The sequence below is a fragment of the Ceratotherium simum genome, chromosome 14, assembly GCF_057802395.1.
Source record: "Ceratotherium simum simum isolate JZ-2026a chromosome 14, ASM5780239v1, whole genome shotgun sequence".
In the NCBI taxonomy this organism is placed as follows: Eukaryota; Metazoa; Chordata; class Mammalia; order Perissodactyla; family Rhinocerotidae; genus Ceratotherium; species Ceratotherium simum.
The window spans coordinates 31,577,914-31,591,743 of record NC_141913.1 but is presented as its reverse complement, the minus strand read 5'-3'; the positions used below and the strand labels follow the sequence as shown (position 1 = coordinate 31,591,743).

At 35.9% G+C, this 13,830-nt stretch overlaps 1 long non-coding RNA gene across 4 annotated transcripts in view; it reads left to right on the top strand.

Annotated features, from left to right (window-relative positions):
* Positions 1–13,830, top strand: part of LOC147915294 (uncharacterized) — a 50,384-nt gene that overhangs the window by 27,347 nt on the left and 9,207 nt on the right. For 2 of the 4 annotated variants that reach the window (XR_015554314.1, XR_015554312.1), the window contains exons 3-4: positions 639–776; positions 2,688–3,211. The exons of 1 other annotated variant lie outside the window; for it this stretch is intronic. This is a non-coding gene — a long non-coding RNA (uncharacterized LOC147915294). Of the gene's footprint in view, positions 1–638; positions 777–2,687; positions 3,212–13,830 lie in introns of those variants that run through there. One more of the 4 variants, XR_015554313.1, reaches the window with a different exon arrangement.

Genomic DNA, 13,830 nt, shown 5'->3' with positions numbered 1-13,830 from the left:
AACTTGTGGTCTGCTTCTATTTACTCTCACACTTTCTGACGGCAGAATGGATCTTCACCCTTTAGGCTGAGGTCTTCAGCATAGTGACGTGGGCATGGTCGTTGTTTTGTTGTAATCAACACCTTTATCATTTCATAACTCTATATTTATAGATTTTTTTACTAGTAGAAATGTATGGATATATCATGATATTTGAAAGTATTCAGTATCTTTGGTGTACATTTCTTCAGATCCTTTACAGATCAAGGTCAGTAAATTGACATAGCTCAAGGTCTCCAACGCTGCGATAGCTTGAGTATTGCTTTGACCTTCATGAATATGCATCACACTCATTTTAGGCTTAATTTTTCTTTCTTTTCTTTTTACATTTAAGAACTAAAACCCTCAGAAAAAAACTTGAGTTTCTCATTTTAGTCTGAATGTGATCCGAAGGTAGTTAACCTTGGAAAGAAGGTAGAAATGAAGACAAACTTTCCTTCTGGCCTCCTGATGCTTCTGTGTGAATTGATGGATCCCTCAAGGATGAATGCGACACCATGACAAGTGTGGAGGGAAAAGTTATGCTGAAGCTGACATTCACAGGGTGTATTAATTATAAGTATCCATCTCCCTAGTGATCATGTACTTTTTTTCCCCAGGAAACAAACCGACGAAGAATTTTACTTTTGATGGAAATGAAGAATGTTTGGAGTTCTTGTTAAGTTTCAATACCTTTAAGTTAAATTCAACTTCACGTTAACTTTAGAGATCTGCAAATCTCAAACTTATGTATAAAGGTGAGGGGGGCAGGGTGGGAATGTACATTTTTTTTCTCATGGCACTGCACAAAACTTGGAGTGAACGCTAAATTCAATTAATATGAATGAGAGAAAGATGACCTTTATTTTGGAGGCTGAAGGGGACAGAGTTTCTTTGGCTATGATCAAGATTTTTCTTGCTATTAAGTTGCTGGAGAAGTGTTCCTTTGTTTAAATCTTGAATGCTGAATGTATCCATGATTGTGATGCCAAAAAGAGAAAGGAAAGTTGTCTGAAAGTGATCATTACCACTACTGTAAGGTGAAGCTTCAGAAGTAGGTGGACTTTTGGACACCACTGAAGCCATGCAGATCCAGAATCCATGGTCCACCTCCTGCAGATCCATAAACCACGGTCAGCTACTTTCTAAAGAAAAACAAATGTGTCTGGAAAAACCACTCAGTCTGACTGATTGTCATGTTTTGGGCCAAGTTGTAAAAATAAAGTGATGTTGACAGTATGTTCACAAGGAAATTCTATGGCAACAAACTGCATATATATTTATTTAATCTTCTCACACAATTCACTGATATGCAGACACAGCTTTAGACAGCCTGTCTGGCTAATTCAGTTCAAACTCAATGCATTTTCTCAGCAGGTTCTTTTGCACAAGTTAAATGCAGCCAACGTTTCACCTGCACACACATATTTTAGTTCTGATTTCCATAGCCGCTGGGGGCTCTGAAATTATGTCATTTTCCTAAGTTGATCCTTTATTCCCCCAGTGGACTTTTGTTGCTGCTTCTGTTGCTGTTTTGGTTATTTGTTTGTTTCCCTCCAGGTAGCATTACAAGAGCAAAAGAGCACACTTTTCTTAATTTGGACATGAATGCTTTTTCTTATCTGAAACTTCTTTATAGCCTTTTTCTATTTTTAGTGAAAGCAACTATTTTAAGTGAACAAGCATAGGCAAAAATGTTTGAGAGGTAGTCCAGGAAGATATTTCTGTCTTTTTAAACCAAACAGTTTTCATGTGTTTTCTATTGGGATGAACATGTCAAACTACATGGATTTTTTCGGAAGTGGTAAATCGCCATTTTAAATTGCATAGTCCCTATTCACCAAGATTTTATCTAACCATCCATCATTTACTCATAACACTTAATTTTTCTTCCTTTACAATATGAATTTTATGATGTTCAGAAACTCGGGAGCTATTTTCTTTTAGTCAAATGTTTTCCTACTGGAAAATGTCACCATGTAGATAAGTCACAATAAGATCAACTCATGAATATTCACAGGACATATTTTGAGTACTGTATTACCCACTTAATGTTCTTTTACTGGCTAGATCACCCATATTCCTGATTACTTTCCCCCATTAAATCCTTAATTGCTATTTAAACCAGGCAAATTTTCATAGTAATTCTTGCCCAGTCTAGTGTCCTGGTATTGCCACTTGATATTACATATGACATATAATTCCCTCTCATTCTTGAAATTTATGTGTCGTTCATTTCATGCTTTGCTTTTCAAGTCAGGAAATTTTAATTTTTTCAAATTAATTGGCCATAATTTTCCAAAAGAGAGAACTTGTGAGCTATCCTTGGAAAACAGATCCTAATATAAAAGTTCTATAACATTCTCCTTACATGAAAAGATCTGAGTGAGTATAATCACTCTTTATTTCTCAGTTTAGGACAAAATATTTTGCACTTGGATATTTGTTATACTTGGCACTAGACATGTAGATGTACCATTTGGAGCTGCTTTTATTTCCTAGGAAGTTCTAGAAGCTAGTAAACTTCTTTTTCAGAATTGATATTCATCCCTAACCACTCCCCTCTCCAACTTTTGCTGTTTGGTTTCTTGCTAATTAGTTACTGAAGATGTAAAAAGTCTTTATTAAATGTCTGCAGAAATACATATATGCATATCTTTTTTGTTTAGGTTTTTGTTTAGGTTTTGACTAATGCTTTTGGAGGAGTATGCAGACTTGGAAGAATCTTGACTGTGTTGATACGGGTAATATCCAATAGATTTGAACTTGACTGTAAACTGCCAAGTGAATGAGAAGTTTAATTTTTCCCATCAAGTTTAAGGTTTGATCATATGGAAGTTCCAGTGTTCAATCTGTTTTGATCCATGAATACATGATTAAAATTTATATTTTTACCTGCTTGGAATATTTGAATTAGTGTGTGCAAGTGATTGTGTTTACTTGAATAATTCAGGTAATTGTCTGTCTTCTACATGAATGTAATGTTCCATACTTTCTGTGTCTGGTTTTAATTCTTAGTTTTCATTTTGAGTTCTAAGGAACAGTCTCTGCTACATTGTTTGGCATGCTGGATCATTCTGGTCCAATGGGCCAGTCATGCCTGGATACTCTATGATGTGATTAGGGAAGGCCTATTGCAGCATAATAAGCTAACTGCCTTATCCCATATTACAGTGAAAACATCCCCAACAGAGGTAATAAATTATATAATAAATTATATAATTATATATGTTTCATTTTCACTTTTGTGGGAATAGTTTTGTTAGGAGTATGTGAGGTCATTAGAATGCAGCAATTTTGGAGTCAAACAGACCTGGGATTTGGCCCTGTTTCCACTGGTTCTTTGACATTGCCTTTGAGCTAGCTGCTCAATCTCTCCATGCCTCTGGTTTTTCATCTATAAAACATAGATAATAATGCTGATAGAAAAGGGCTAACCTGTTCAAGCCTAATCAAATGCAAAGCAGTTGGCTGCCTTCATAGCAACATGGGAACCAGTTATGGGCCAGCGCCATATGGCAAGGCTTGGATCCCAACACCTCCATCCCCATATCCATCATGCCATGTGAGTGGCTGGTGCTTCCTCAACCAAGAGTGCTGAGTTGGTGGATCCTGCCACTATCTTGACACATTACATCATTGCAACTATAAGGCTTGGACCCCAGATTGCACCAGCGGAAGGAGACTGTTTCTGTCTCAAATCATAAGCACTCAGCTTCCAGAAAAGGGCTGAAGCTAAGATCTTGCCATGTTTTATTTCTATTTGTATCCTTGCTGCCAATGATGGCAGCAGAGAAGCATTTCTCTTTTTTCTTCTTTTTTGAGGAAGATTGGCCCTGAACGGACATCTGTTGCCAATCTTCCTCTTTTTTCTCCCCAGAGCCCCAGTACGTAGTTGTATATCCTAGTTGTAGGTCCTTCTAATTCTTCTATGTGGATGCCGCCTCAGCATGGCCTGATGAGAAGTGAGTAGGTCTGCGCCCAGGATCTGAACCGGTGAACCCTGGGCTGCCGGAGCAGAACATGTGAACTTAACCGCTAGGCCACCAGGCCAGCCTTGAGGGGCATTTGTAATCATGTAGCTTATAGAAAACAGCCCAAAGTTTGGGTCCCTCTTTCAGCCCTGCTAAGTCTCTTCAGGTTGCTCTAAAATGCAATGGGAAAAGGCAAATACACACACCTACTTCTGCTCCCGTCTCAATGATTTTTCCCTAAAGAAAGATGCTCCAGCAGTTTAGAACAAAATCTAAATTCTCCAAAGTCACTTTCTTTAGTGTTTAAATTCATCAGATAATTGCTCAATTATCCACTTTGTTTGGTCTGTGTAGATATCCTGGCTTAAGTCCATTAACCAACTAATGTACACCAAACATGAGAAAATTAGGAGATTGTGCCTATGTTGATATTTCTGTTTTCAACCCAATGGTTTGTCTGTATCACTGATGTCTGCTGTCCTCATTAAGAGTTATCAAATCAAAGTAATGTTCACTGGAACAGCAAATAAAGTAGGTGTTTACTGTTTGGCTGCCAGCTCGAAGAGGCATTGTTTCTCTATTGGAGGAAGAAAGGTAAACGTCCCTTTTAATACTAGAAGACATTTTGGAGAAGAAAATCTCAACTTTTGATGAGAATATAAGGATTTGAGCATTGCTTCAAGTTCCCAGAATGAATTGTATCTCAGGTCTTATTTCTAATAGGCCACCATGTCAATCCCTTACAGCTGGAATTAATGACGCCCTTCCCTCATTGAGATCACCTCTACCTAGTTCCTAAGATGGTCTGGACCAACAGATGCCAGCAACAGTGACTTTAACTTGATTTCTGGTGTACCGATATGCTAAGTAATCTATAAGATGACGACCTCATCTTCATTACATAGCAATCTTTTTCCCTTCTGGGACTTTAACTCTGTCTTGAACTCCAGCTTGGCTAGAGTTGCCTGCCCTGCTATGTGAGGGAATCTTGTGCTTAGTATGGTATAATAGAAAGAGCGTGGGTTTTGGAATCAGAATCCACATTCTGTCTCTTACAAGTTGAATCACACTGGGCAAGTTACTTAACTTCCTTGATTATCACGTTCCTTATTTATAAAATAAAATACCTATCTCACGTTCTGTGAGGGTTAAATGCATTAATGTACAAAAGGGAGCAAGCAAAGGGCTTGCCATCTTTTGGCACTCTATTATTGACATGGTCTTGCAGTAATGGATTTATTATTTGGAACCATATCTGCTTAGCATTAAAATTACCTGGATTCCTGGTATAATGTCTGCTTTTTTCTCCCTCAACTCTGGCCTCTTTAGCTGTTGAATGCTTAATTCCTACTTTAGTGCCTACAACATAGTGAGATACTGAACAAAGGGTTGGATGGGTGGATGCGTGGACAGATGGACAAATAGAATGATTCCTGACCAAACCCAGTCCATAATTTACCTTCCCTTTAGAACACAGCCCATTGGACTTCTGACTCCTCAGATAGACCGGAATCTCTGTTAATTAAATTTCCCATGTCCCTGTCCTGCTCCTTCGCCTGCACTATTCCTGGTGTTCCTTGTCCTGAGACAGTTGGATTATAACACACCATGGGGAGTTACTGGAGATTAAGGCAACCCTCTATCTTTAACTACGAAAGACTAGCAATATAGACAATTCATGATTATCTTGACTAGAGAAACTTTTTTTTTTTTTAATTAACCATTGTTAAGGCACTTAGTACTTTGGACTGGCTAATGTCCCCTAAGGCAGACGCGGAAAGCAGGCCACAGGAGCAACTTCATTTTAATATGTGAGCAAATGGACTTGATGAGCCATACCATGACAGCACAGAACAACGAAATATGTCCTTTAGAATATTTAGAAGTTATAAGAAGGAAAGAGAATATAAACACAGGGTATTCTGAAGTCATCATGTCTTGAACCATGTCATAATTTTCTTACTATTTTGCAATCACCAGTAGAGAGATTTTATTATTCAGCATCCCTATTATTAAAAGAACAGTTGTGATTAGGTGTTATTACTATCACTCTTCTTGGTTATAACAATTGTGGCAGATACTTTAAGAGACAGACCATATCAGAGAGTTTTTACCTTGAATGAGCCTCTTTTTTCCCAGTTGCCTGAAAAGTGGATGGTAGTGATAAATGGTCTGAAAGGAATTCCACTTCTGGTTGTACCTATGAAATAGTAAACTTAGAAACCAGCATAAGTAATATGTGATTATTTTTTTGTTGAGATATAATTCACATACCATAAAATTCACCCATCGAAGGTGTACAATCAGTGGTTTTTAATATATTCACAGGCTGTGCAAAACACTATGTAATTACAGAACATTTTCATCACCTTAAAAAGAAACCCTGTATTCATTAGCAGTCATTTCCATTGTCCCAACCCCACAGCACCTGGTGACCACAAATCTACTTTCTGACTCTATGATTTTTTTTTTTTTAAAGATTTTATTTATTTTATTTTTACCCCCCAAAGCCCCAGTGGATAGTTGTGTGTCGTAGCTGCACATCCTTCTAGTTGCTGTATGTGGGACTCGGCCTCAGGATGAACGGAGAAGTGGTGCCTCGATGCGCACCCGGGATCTGAACCCGGGCCGCCAGCATCGCAGCGCGCGCACTTAACCACCAAGCCACAGGGCCGGCCCTGACTCTATGATTTTTGCCTCTTCTGAGCATTTCATATAAATGGAATTATACATTATGTGTACTTTTGTGTTGGCTTTTTTTTTTTAATTTAGCATGATGTTTTTAAGGTTCATCTATATTGTAGCATGTATCAGTACTTAATGCATTTTTATTGCCAAATATTATTCCATTATATGGATTATACCACATTTTGTTTATCCATTAATCAATTGGTAGACACTTGGGTTGTTTCCACTTTTTGGCTATTATGAATAATGCTACTATGAACATTTGTGTGTGTATTTTGTGTGAACATGTGTTTTCAAATCTCTTGGATATATACCTAGGAGTGGAATTCCTGGTTCATGTGCTAACTCTATGTTTACCTTTTTGAGTAACTGAAAAACTATTTTCCAAAGTTGCTACACCATTTTACATTCCCTCCATCAATGAATGAGTGTTGCAACTTGTCCACATCCTCACTAACGTTAGTTATTGTACATCTTTTTGTTTACAGCTATCCTATTGAAGAAGTATTTTATTGTGCTTTTGATTTCCATTTCCCTAGTGACTAATGATATTTAGCATCTTTTCATGTGCTTATTTGCCATTTGTATATTTTCTTTGGAAAAATGTCTTTTCAAATGTTCTGTCAAATTTTTAATTGGGTTATTTATCTGTATCTGTATTGTTTTAAGAGTTTTACATGTTCTTTATATATTCTGCATATTAGACCATTATTAGATATATAATTAGAAAATATTTTCTCTGATTCTTTGGGTTGTCTTTTCACTTTCCTGATGGTGTCCCTTGAAGCACAAAAGTTTTTCACTGTGTTGAAGTCCAATTTATCTATATTTTGTTTTGTTGCCTGTGCTTTTGATGTCATATCTAAGAAACCATTGCCTAACCCAAGGTCACAAAGATTTACTCTTATGTTTCTTCTAGGGGTTTTATAGTTTCAGCTCTTACATTTAGGTTTGCAGTACATTTTGGGTTAATTTTTGTATATGATGTGAGGTGAAGGCATCCAAGGTCATTTTGCTGTTGTTGAAAACACTGTTCTTTCCCCTTTGAATTTTTCTGGCACCTTTGTTGAAAATCATTGACCACAAATGTAAGAGTTTATTTCTGGACTCTCAATTCTTTTCCACTGATGTATGTGTCTACTCTTATGGCAGTAAAAATCTGTCTTAATTATCTTAGCTTTGTAGTATAAGCCTTGAAATATCTAAATGTGAGTCTTTCCACTTAGCTCTTCTTTATCAAAATTGTTTGGGCTATTCTGGGTCCTGAATTTCCATGTGAATTTTAGGATCAGCTTGTTAATTTCTGCAAAGAAGTCAGCTAGAATTTTGATGGGGATTACATTGACTCTGTACATCAATCTGGGAAGTATTGTCATCATGACAATATTAAGTCTTTCAATGTGTGAATATGGGATGTCTTTCCATTTATTTAGACTTCTTTATTTCAACAATGTTTTACAGTTTTCAGTGTGCAAGTCTTACACTTCTTTTGTTACATTTATTACTAAATATTTTATTCTTTTTGATACCATTTTAAATGGAAGTATTTTCTTAATTTTCTTTGTGGATTATTCATTGCTAATGTATTATAATGTACAATTGATTTTTGAATATTGATCTTGTATCTTGCAGCCTTGTGGAACCTTTTTAATTAATCTGGGAGCTTTTTGGTGTATTCCTGAAGATTTTTTATACAAGCTAACATAATATGCAAATAGAGATAGTTTTACTTCTTTTTTTCCAACCTGGATGCCTTTTATTTCTTTTTCTTGTCTAATTTCTCTCGCTAGCAGCTCCAATACAGTGTTGAACAGAGTGGTGAAAGCAGACATCTTTATCTTGTTGCTGACCTTAAGGAATAAGCTGTCAGTGTTTCACAATTACATATGATGCTGTCTGAGAGATTTTTATAGACATTCTTTATGAGGTTGAGGAAGTTCCCTTCTAGTCTTATTTTGTTGAGTGCTTTTATGATGAAAGGGTATTGGATTTTATCAAATCCTTTTTCTGCACCTATTGAGATTATCATGTGGTTTTTGTCCTCTATTAATATGTATTAATATGGCAGTATTACATTGATTTTCGTGTAGTTTTCATATCTTACTTTCTTGGGGTAAATCCCACTTAGTCATGGTGTATAAACCTTTTTATATGTTGACAGATTTGGTTTGTTAGTATTTTGTTGAGAATTTTTGCGTCTATGTTTATAATGGCTATTGGTGTGTAGTTTTCTTTTCTTGCGATATCTCTAGTTTAAGTATCAGAGTAATGCTGGTCTCATAGAATGAGTTGGTATGTTTTTCCTCCTCTTCTCTTTTTGCAAGAGTTTCTGAAGGATTGTTATTAATTCTTTAAATGTTTAGTAGAATTCACTAGAGAAATCATCTGGTCTTGGTCGTTTCTTTGTGGGAAGTTTTTTGACTACTGATTCAATCTATTTACTGGTTATAGGTCTATTCAGGTTTTCTATCTCTTTGTAAGTCAGTTTTAATAGTTTGTTTCTTTCCAAGAATTTGTCCATTTTATCTAGGTTAGCTAATTTGTTGTTATAAAATTGCACATCATATACTTTTGTTATCTTTTTTATAGTGATATAATCCTTTTTATAGGCTGATAGTAATATCTTCTCTTTTATTTCTAATTTTAGTAATTTTTAATCTTCTTTTTTTAAAATTGGTTAGTCTATCTAAAGTTTTCTCAATTTTGTTGAATGTGATTATTATTAATATTTTTCCTGAGTAGGAAATTCAGAGACTTTGTTAAATGTCCTTTCTGACTGACTGTCAGAATCTAAGATGTTCACACATTGCCTTATAAAAGTAAATTATTAATTATCTTTGGCTAATTATTTTCCTAAAATAGCTCATAACTTGTTATGGACATATTCTCTGGGAACTAAAGTGAAAACTTCCTAAAATGATACTTTCAATTTAGATTCCTTCTTGGGTTGCAAAGATCAGGAAGTTCTATAAAGGGTATTTTGTTAAATTTGCCCCCAATCTACTTTTTTAAGCTATAAAATATGTCCATTTCAAAAGGTTAACAATATGAACTCTTCCTGTTTGTCTATGTTCATGACATCTGAGATTTGTTCAGTTCATCCAATGTGGAGTTGTTCTTTTCATCGTTTGTAGTGTTCAAGACTTTGGTTGTATTTCCCTTCTGTCTTTGTTTGTAGATTGAAGAGTCCTTTTCTCCCAGTCTGTCCCCTCACAGAAGGTCCTTAATCAGTCCACTTGATTATGTGGAACTTTTCCATTGATGTTATATCTCCCTTGAAGTGAAGTGCCCAGAATTGCATGCTGTATTCTAGATGTGAAGGCACCATGGTTTTGTAGCAATAGAGGATAATCTTCCTTGTATTGTGGACAGGAGATTTCAGGCTATGTGAAAATGGTAATTCTGTGAATGGACGGTGGATTTGAAATCTTTGGAAAGAAGGAAGAAAGGGTTTCCTGTGTTATCTCAGGGACAGAAGCCTCAAATAAAGACAATAGAACACATCTTTCTCCAAATGGTTTTATGGTAAAAGTACATATTTTTGGTGAGACGTTCCTACTGCCTACCAAAGTTTCCTGCTGTCTGAGATCAGAATCCGATTTGAAGTCTGCATGCTCCATCATTCATCTTAGCATTCTTGTTTGCACGACTTCTGCTGCTCAGTAGCCAAATGGAAGATTAATCACAGAATTAGCATTTTCAAATCGCCAACAATCTCCTTTGCAGATGTGCAGTTATATTACTGAAGTCTGTTGTTTTGCCCTACATTTATTGTTAATAATTAATGTACATTTCTGGGTGAAATTATGTGCTATCACCATCTGGTTAATTTAATAGAAATAGTCAAATCTAAAGCACTTTATTAAATATGTTGGAAATCATCATCATCATTACTATAATGGAGCAAGCATCATGTTTTTTCAATAAAAAATGACAGAAAATAGAACAATTCACCGTATGTCAACTTAGTTACTGTTACTACAAACTCCTTTTCTGAAAAACTCTCTCCCTGTATTATGTAGTTAGTGTGGGAATTAACAGAATGCAAAGTTCATAGATTAAATGGTAGGCTATAAGCGGTCTATTGAATTTTCAGTAAAGAGCTTGGATAATAAAAGTAAACTGTATCAGATAGGTGAAGAGAAATTATTCTCCACCTCCACAAATTAGTCTTCATATTGAATATCAAGTGAAAATTCTAGGGAGTAACAAGAATATAATTATTTGGCATTTTTCTTCTTGGAACTGTCTGAGGAAAACAAATGGTGTGAAGTTGGTATTTCTTTCTGAATTTGTAAAGTGTCAGTATAATGAAGAAAGCATCATTTAGCTATTATACAGTGTGTCCTTCTTGATAAGTTTTTCTCTGAAGATTGAAACGTAGATCACCACTGGGTTTTTAATGTCATCATGTTAATGTTCTACTTCTGTAATAGAATGCTCAATCTTTATGTCAAAGAGGTATAGGTAAGTTTCCAGGGATTCCCCACCCCATTGTCGATATTGCCCTTGACTTGAAGACTGGGATTCTTCAAAATTGCTCTTTTCCATAATTTAAATATGTTAAAACACATCCTTCCCTTCCCTTCCCATTTGTTCCCCACTAAGCCCAGCCACGGTCAACATTGTGAGGTTGCATGATATCTTATTTCTCTGTGTAGTATTCCTGTTCTCATTTATTTCCCAGGTGAATATTTTACCCCAAGTGGTTCCCAGTTGATCTTCTCCAAGCTGGGAGTGGATAATGGTTTACACTGAGATTCTACTCTGTAGGGTTATGTGTTGTAACACAGACAAAAGAAGGCCCTAACTGCTCTATAATCATGAATGGAGCATGCATTAGTCACATGATCTCATTTCCGTGATGAGAAATGAAGACAAGGCACAGTCCCTGTCCTTGAAAGTATGAAGTAGAGATGAATTTTATTAATAATATTAGCTCTCATTTGTTGAGCTTTAAGTATGTAGTAGATGGTATTTTAAGCACTTTATATGGATTATCCCTTTGAATCCTCATAACAACCATGTGAAGAAGGTGCCATTATTAACTCCATTTTACAGATTGGGAGACTAAAGCCTAGAGGGATTAATTTACTTGACCAAAGTCACATAGCAAGTAAGTGGTGGAGTTGGGATCTGAATTTAGGCAGACTGATTTCTGCAGTGTGATTTTCGCCGTTGGTTGTATGTTAGAATCACCTGGACAGCTTTGAAAAATTACCTATGACTAGATTTTTTTTTTTCTAACAGTCTAATTAATCTGGGGTTGGGGACAGAGGATAAAATTTATTCAGAGATTCTATCATATGGTCAGGGTTGAGAACTCAGGCTCTAGAGACTGCAATCCTGGGAAGATTAACTCAGATTCAAATTCAACCAATAGCAGAGATATCTACAAGGTGCAAGGTACAGTGCTAAGAGCTTCTCCTGAATGACCTCTTCTATTCCTCACCACAGCCCTGTGAATGGAGGCAGACATCATCATCTGAGTGATAAAGAGAAATTCTCAATGTAGAGATATTAAGCTGCCTGATTGAGATTTTTGAGCTAATAAACAGCACACCTTGAATATGAGCAGAGTTCCTTTAACTTCCAAATCCAGGTCTTTTAAAAGAATACCATAGTGCATATAAGTTAACAAATATGTATTGTGTAGTAAGCATGTGAATGGTAATATGCTAATCACTGTGATGGAAATACATGAAATTACAGTAAATACTATTGGAGAGTATATCAGTAGGTATTAATATTAGTACTAGTATTGCATAGTACTGACTAGAGTGCTGAGTGGTTCAGAGGAGCAATTAATGGTGATTCCATCCATCACCTATGCTTGGTCATAGGATGCCTCGGAGAAAAGAAAAGGAGATATTTACTTGCAAAGAGAGTCAAACTTCAGAACTGGCTCACTAAATCAAAAAACACAAGTATTTAAAAGATAAAAACAACATGCAAAATTAACCCAAATCACCACATTTACCTTGGAATGATGGTGAAGAATTGGCAATTGCCTCACATGATTATCGTATTCACAAAGATTGTGACTTGTCTTTATACATCAGTGTAGGAAAAGCAAAGACTGTTTTTTTTATTTTTTTTCCTTGGTTAAAGAGTCATGTTTATGGAAACTGTTGAAGAGTTCTTTTATTTTGGTGACCATACCTAGAAGACATTTTTTTTTCCTTACTATGGTCAAAATGGGATGCGGGGCAACATGTCAGTTTTTGCTTCCATGATTTCATGAGTGAGATAGTTTTTTCCTATGCTTTTAATATTTAGAGATGAAATTTAAGCCCCAATCCTATTCAATTTAAGGGTTCTCGGGCTAGAGAACTTGCCCAGTATTCCTCAAATTATGCCACTAGTATCTTAACTAATAACTTGAGCCCCAATTCCTGTGACTCTTTGCAGCATTTACTGTAAAGAAAACATGATATTTTTAGGCTCAAATGAACATTTATTTAATACAATTACCATTCACTTATTCATTCATTCAAGTATGACAATTTTTATTACAGTCCTACTATGTGCCAGGCACTATTTTAGGTATTGAGAATTAGCAGTGAACAAAATAAAATGTATACTTCTATAGAACTTACCTTCTGGTGGAAGTTGGTGGAGAAAGACAGATAATAAATAAGTAAATCAGATGATGACAAGTGCAGTGAAGATAAATGTACCAGGAAAATGAGCTTAGGAAGAGCCAGAGTAGGGAGATAAAGTTTTTGGGAGATTAGTGGAGAAAAGAAGGAAAGAGGGGGCAAACCATTTATATATCTAGGAGAAGAGTCTTCTTGGCCGGGAAAATAGCAAGGGAAAAAGTTTTGAGACAGAGTGACTTAGCATATTTGAAAAGTAGCAGAAAATACAGTATGGCTAGAGTGCAGTGAAGAACAGGAAGTGGTCACAGGTGTGTCCAGTGAGGTAGTGGGAGCTCAATTACATAGAACCCAGTAGTCCACAGAAAGTCTTGCCTCTACTCTGGTGAAATGAGAAGTAGAAGAATTTGAGTAGAGGAAAGTTGTGATCAGACTTAAGATTTTAAATAACTATTTGAGTTTCTATAGGTAAAAGCAAGGAGACCAATTAAAAAGCTATTGCAATGTTCTTGCTGAGGAGTGATGGTAGCTTGTACTAAAGTGTAGAAAAA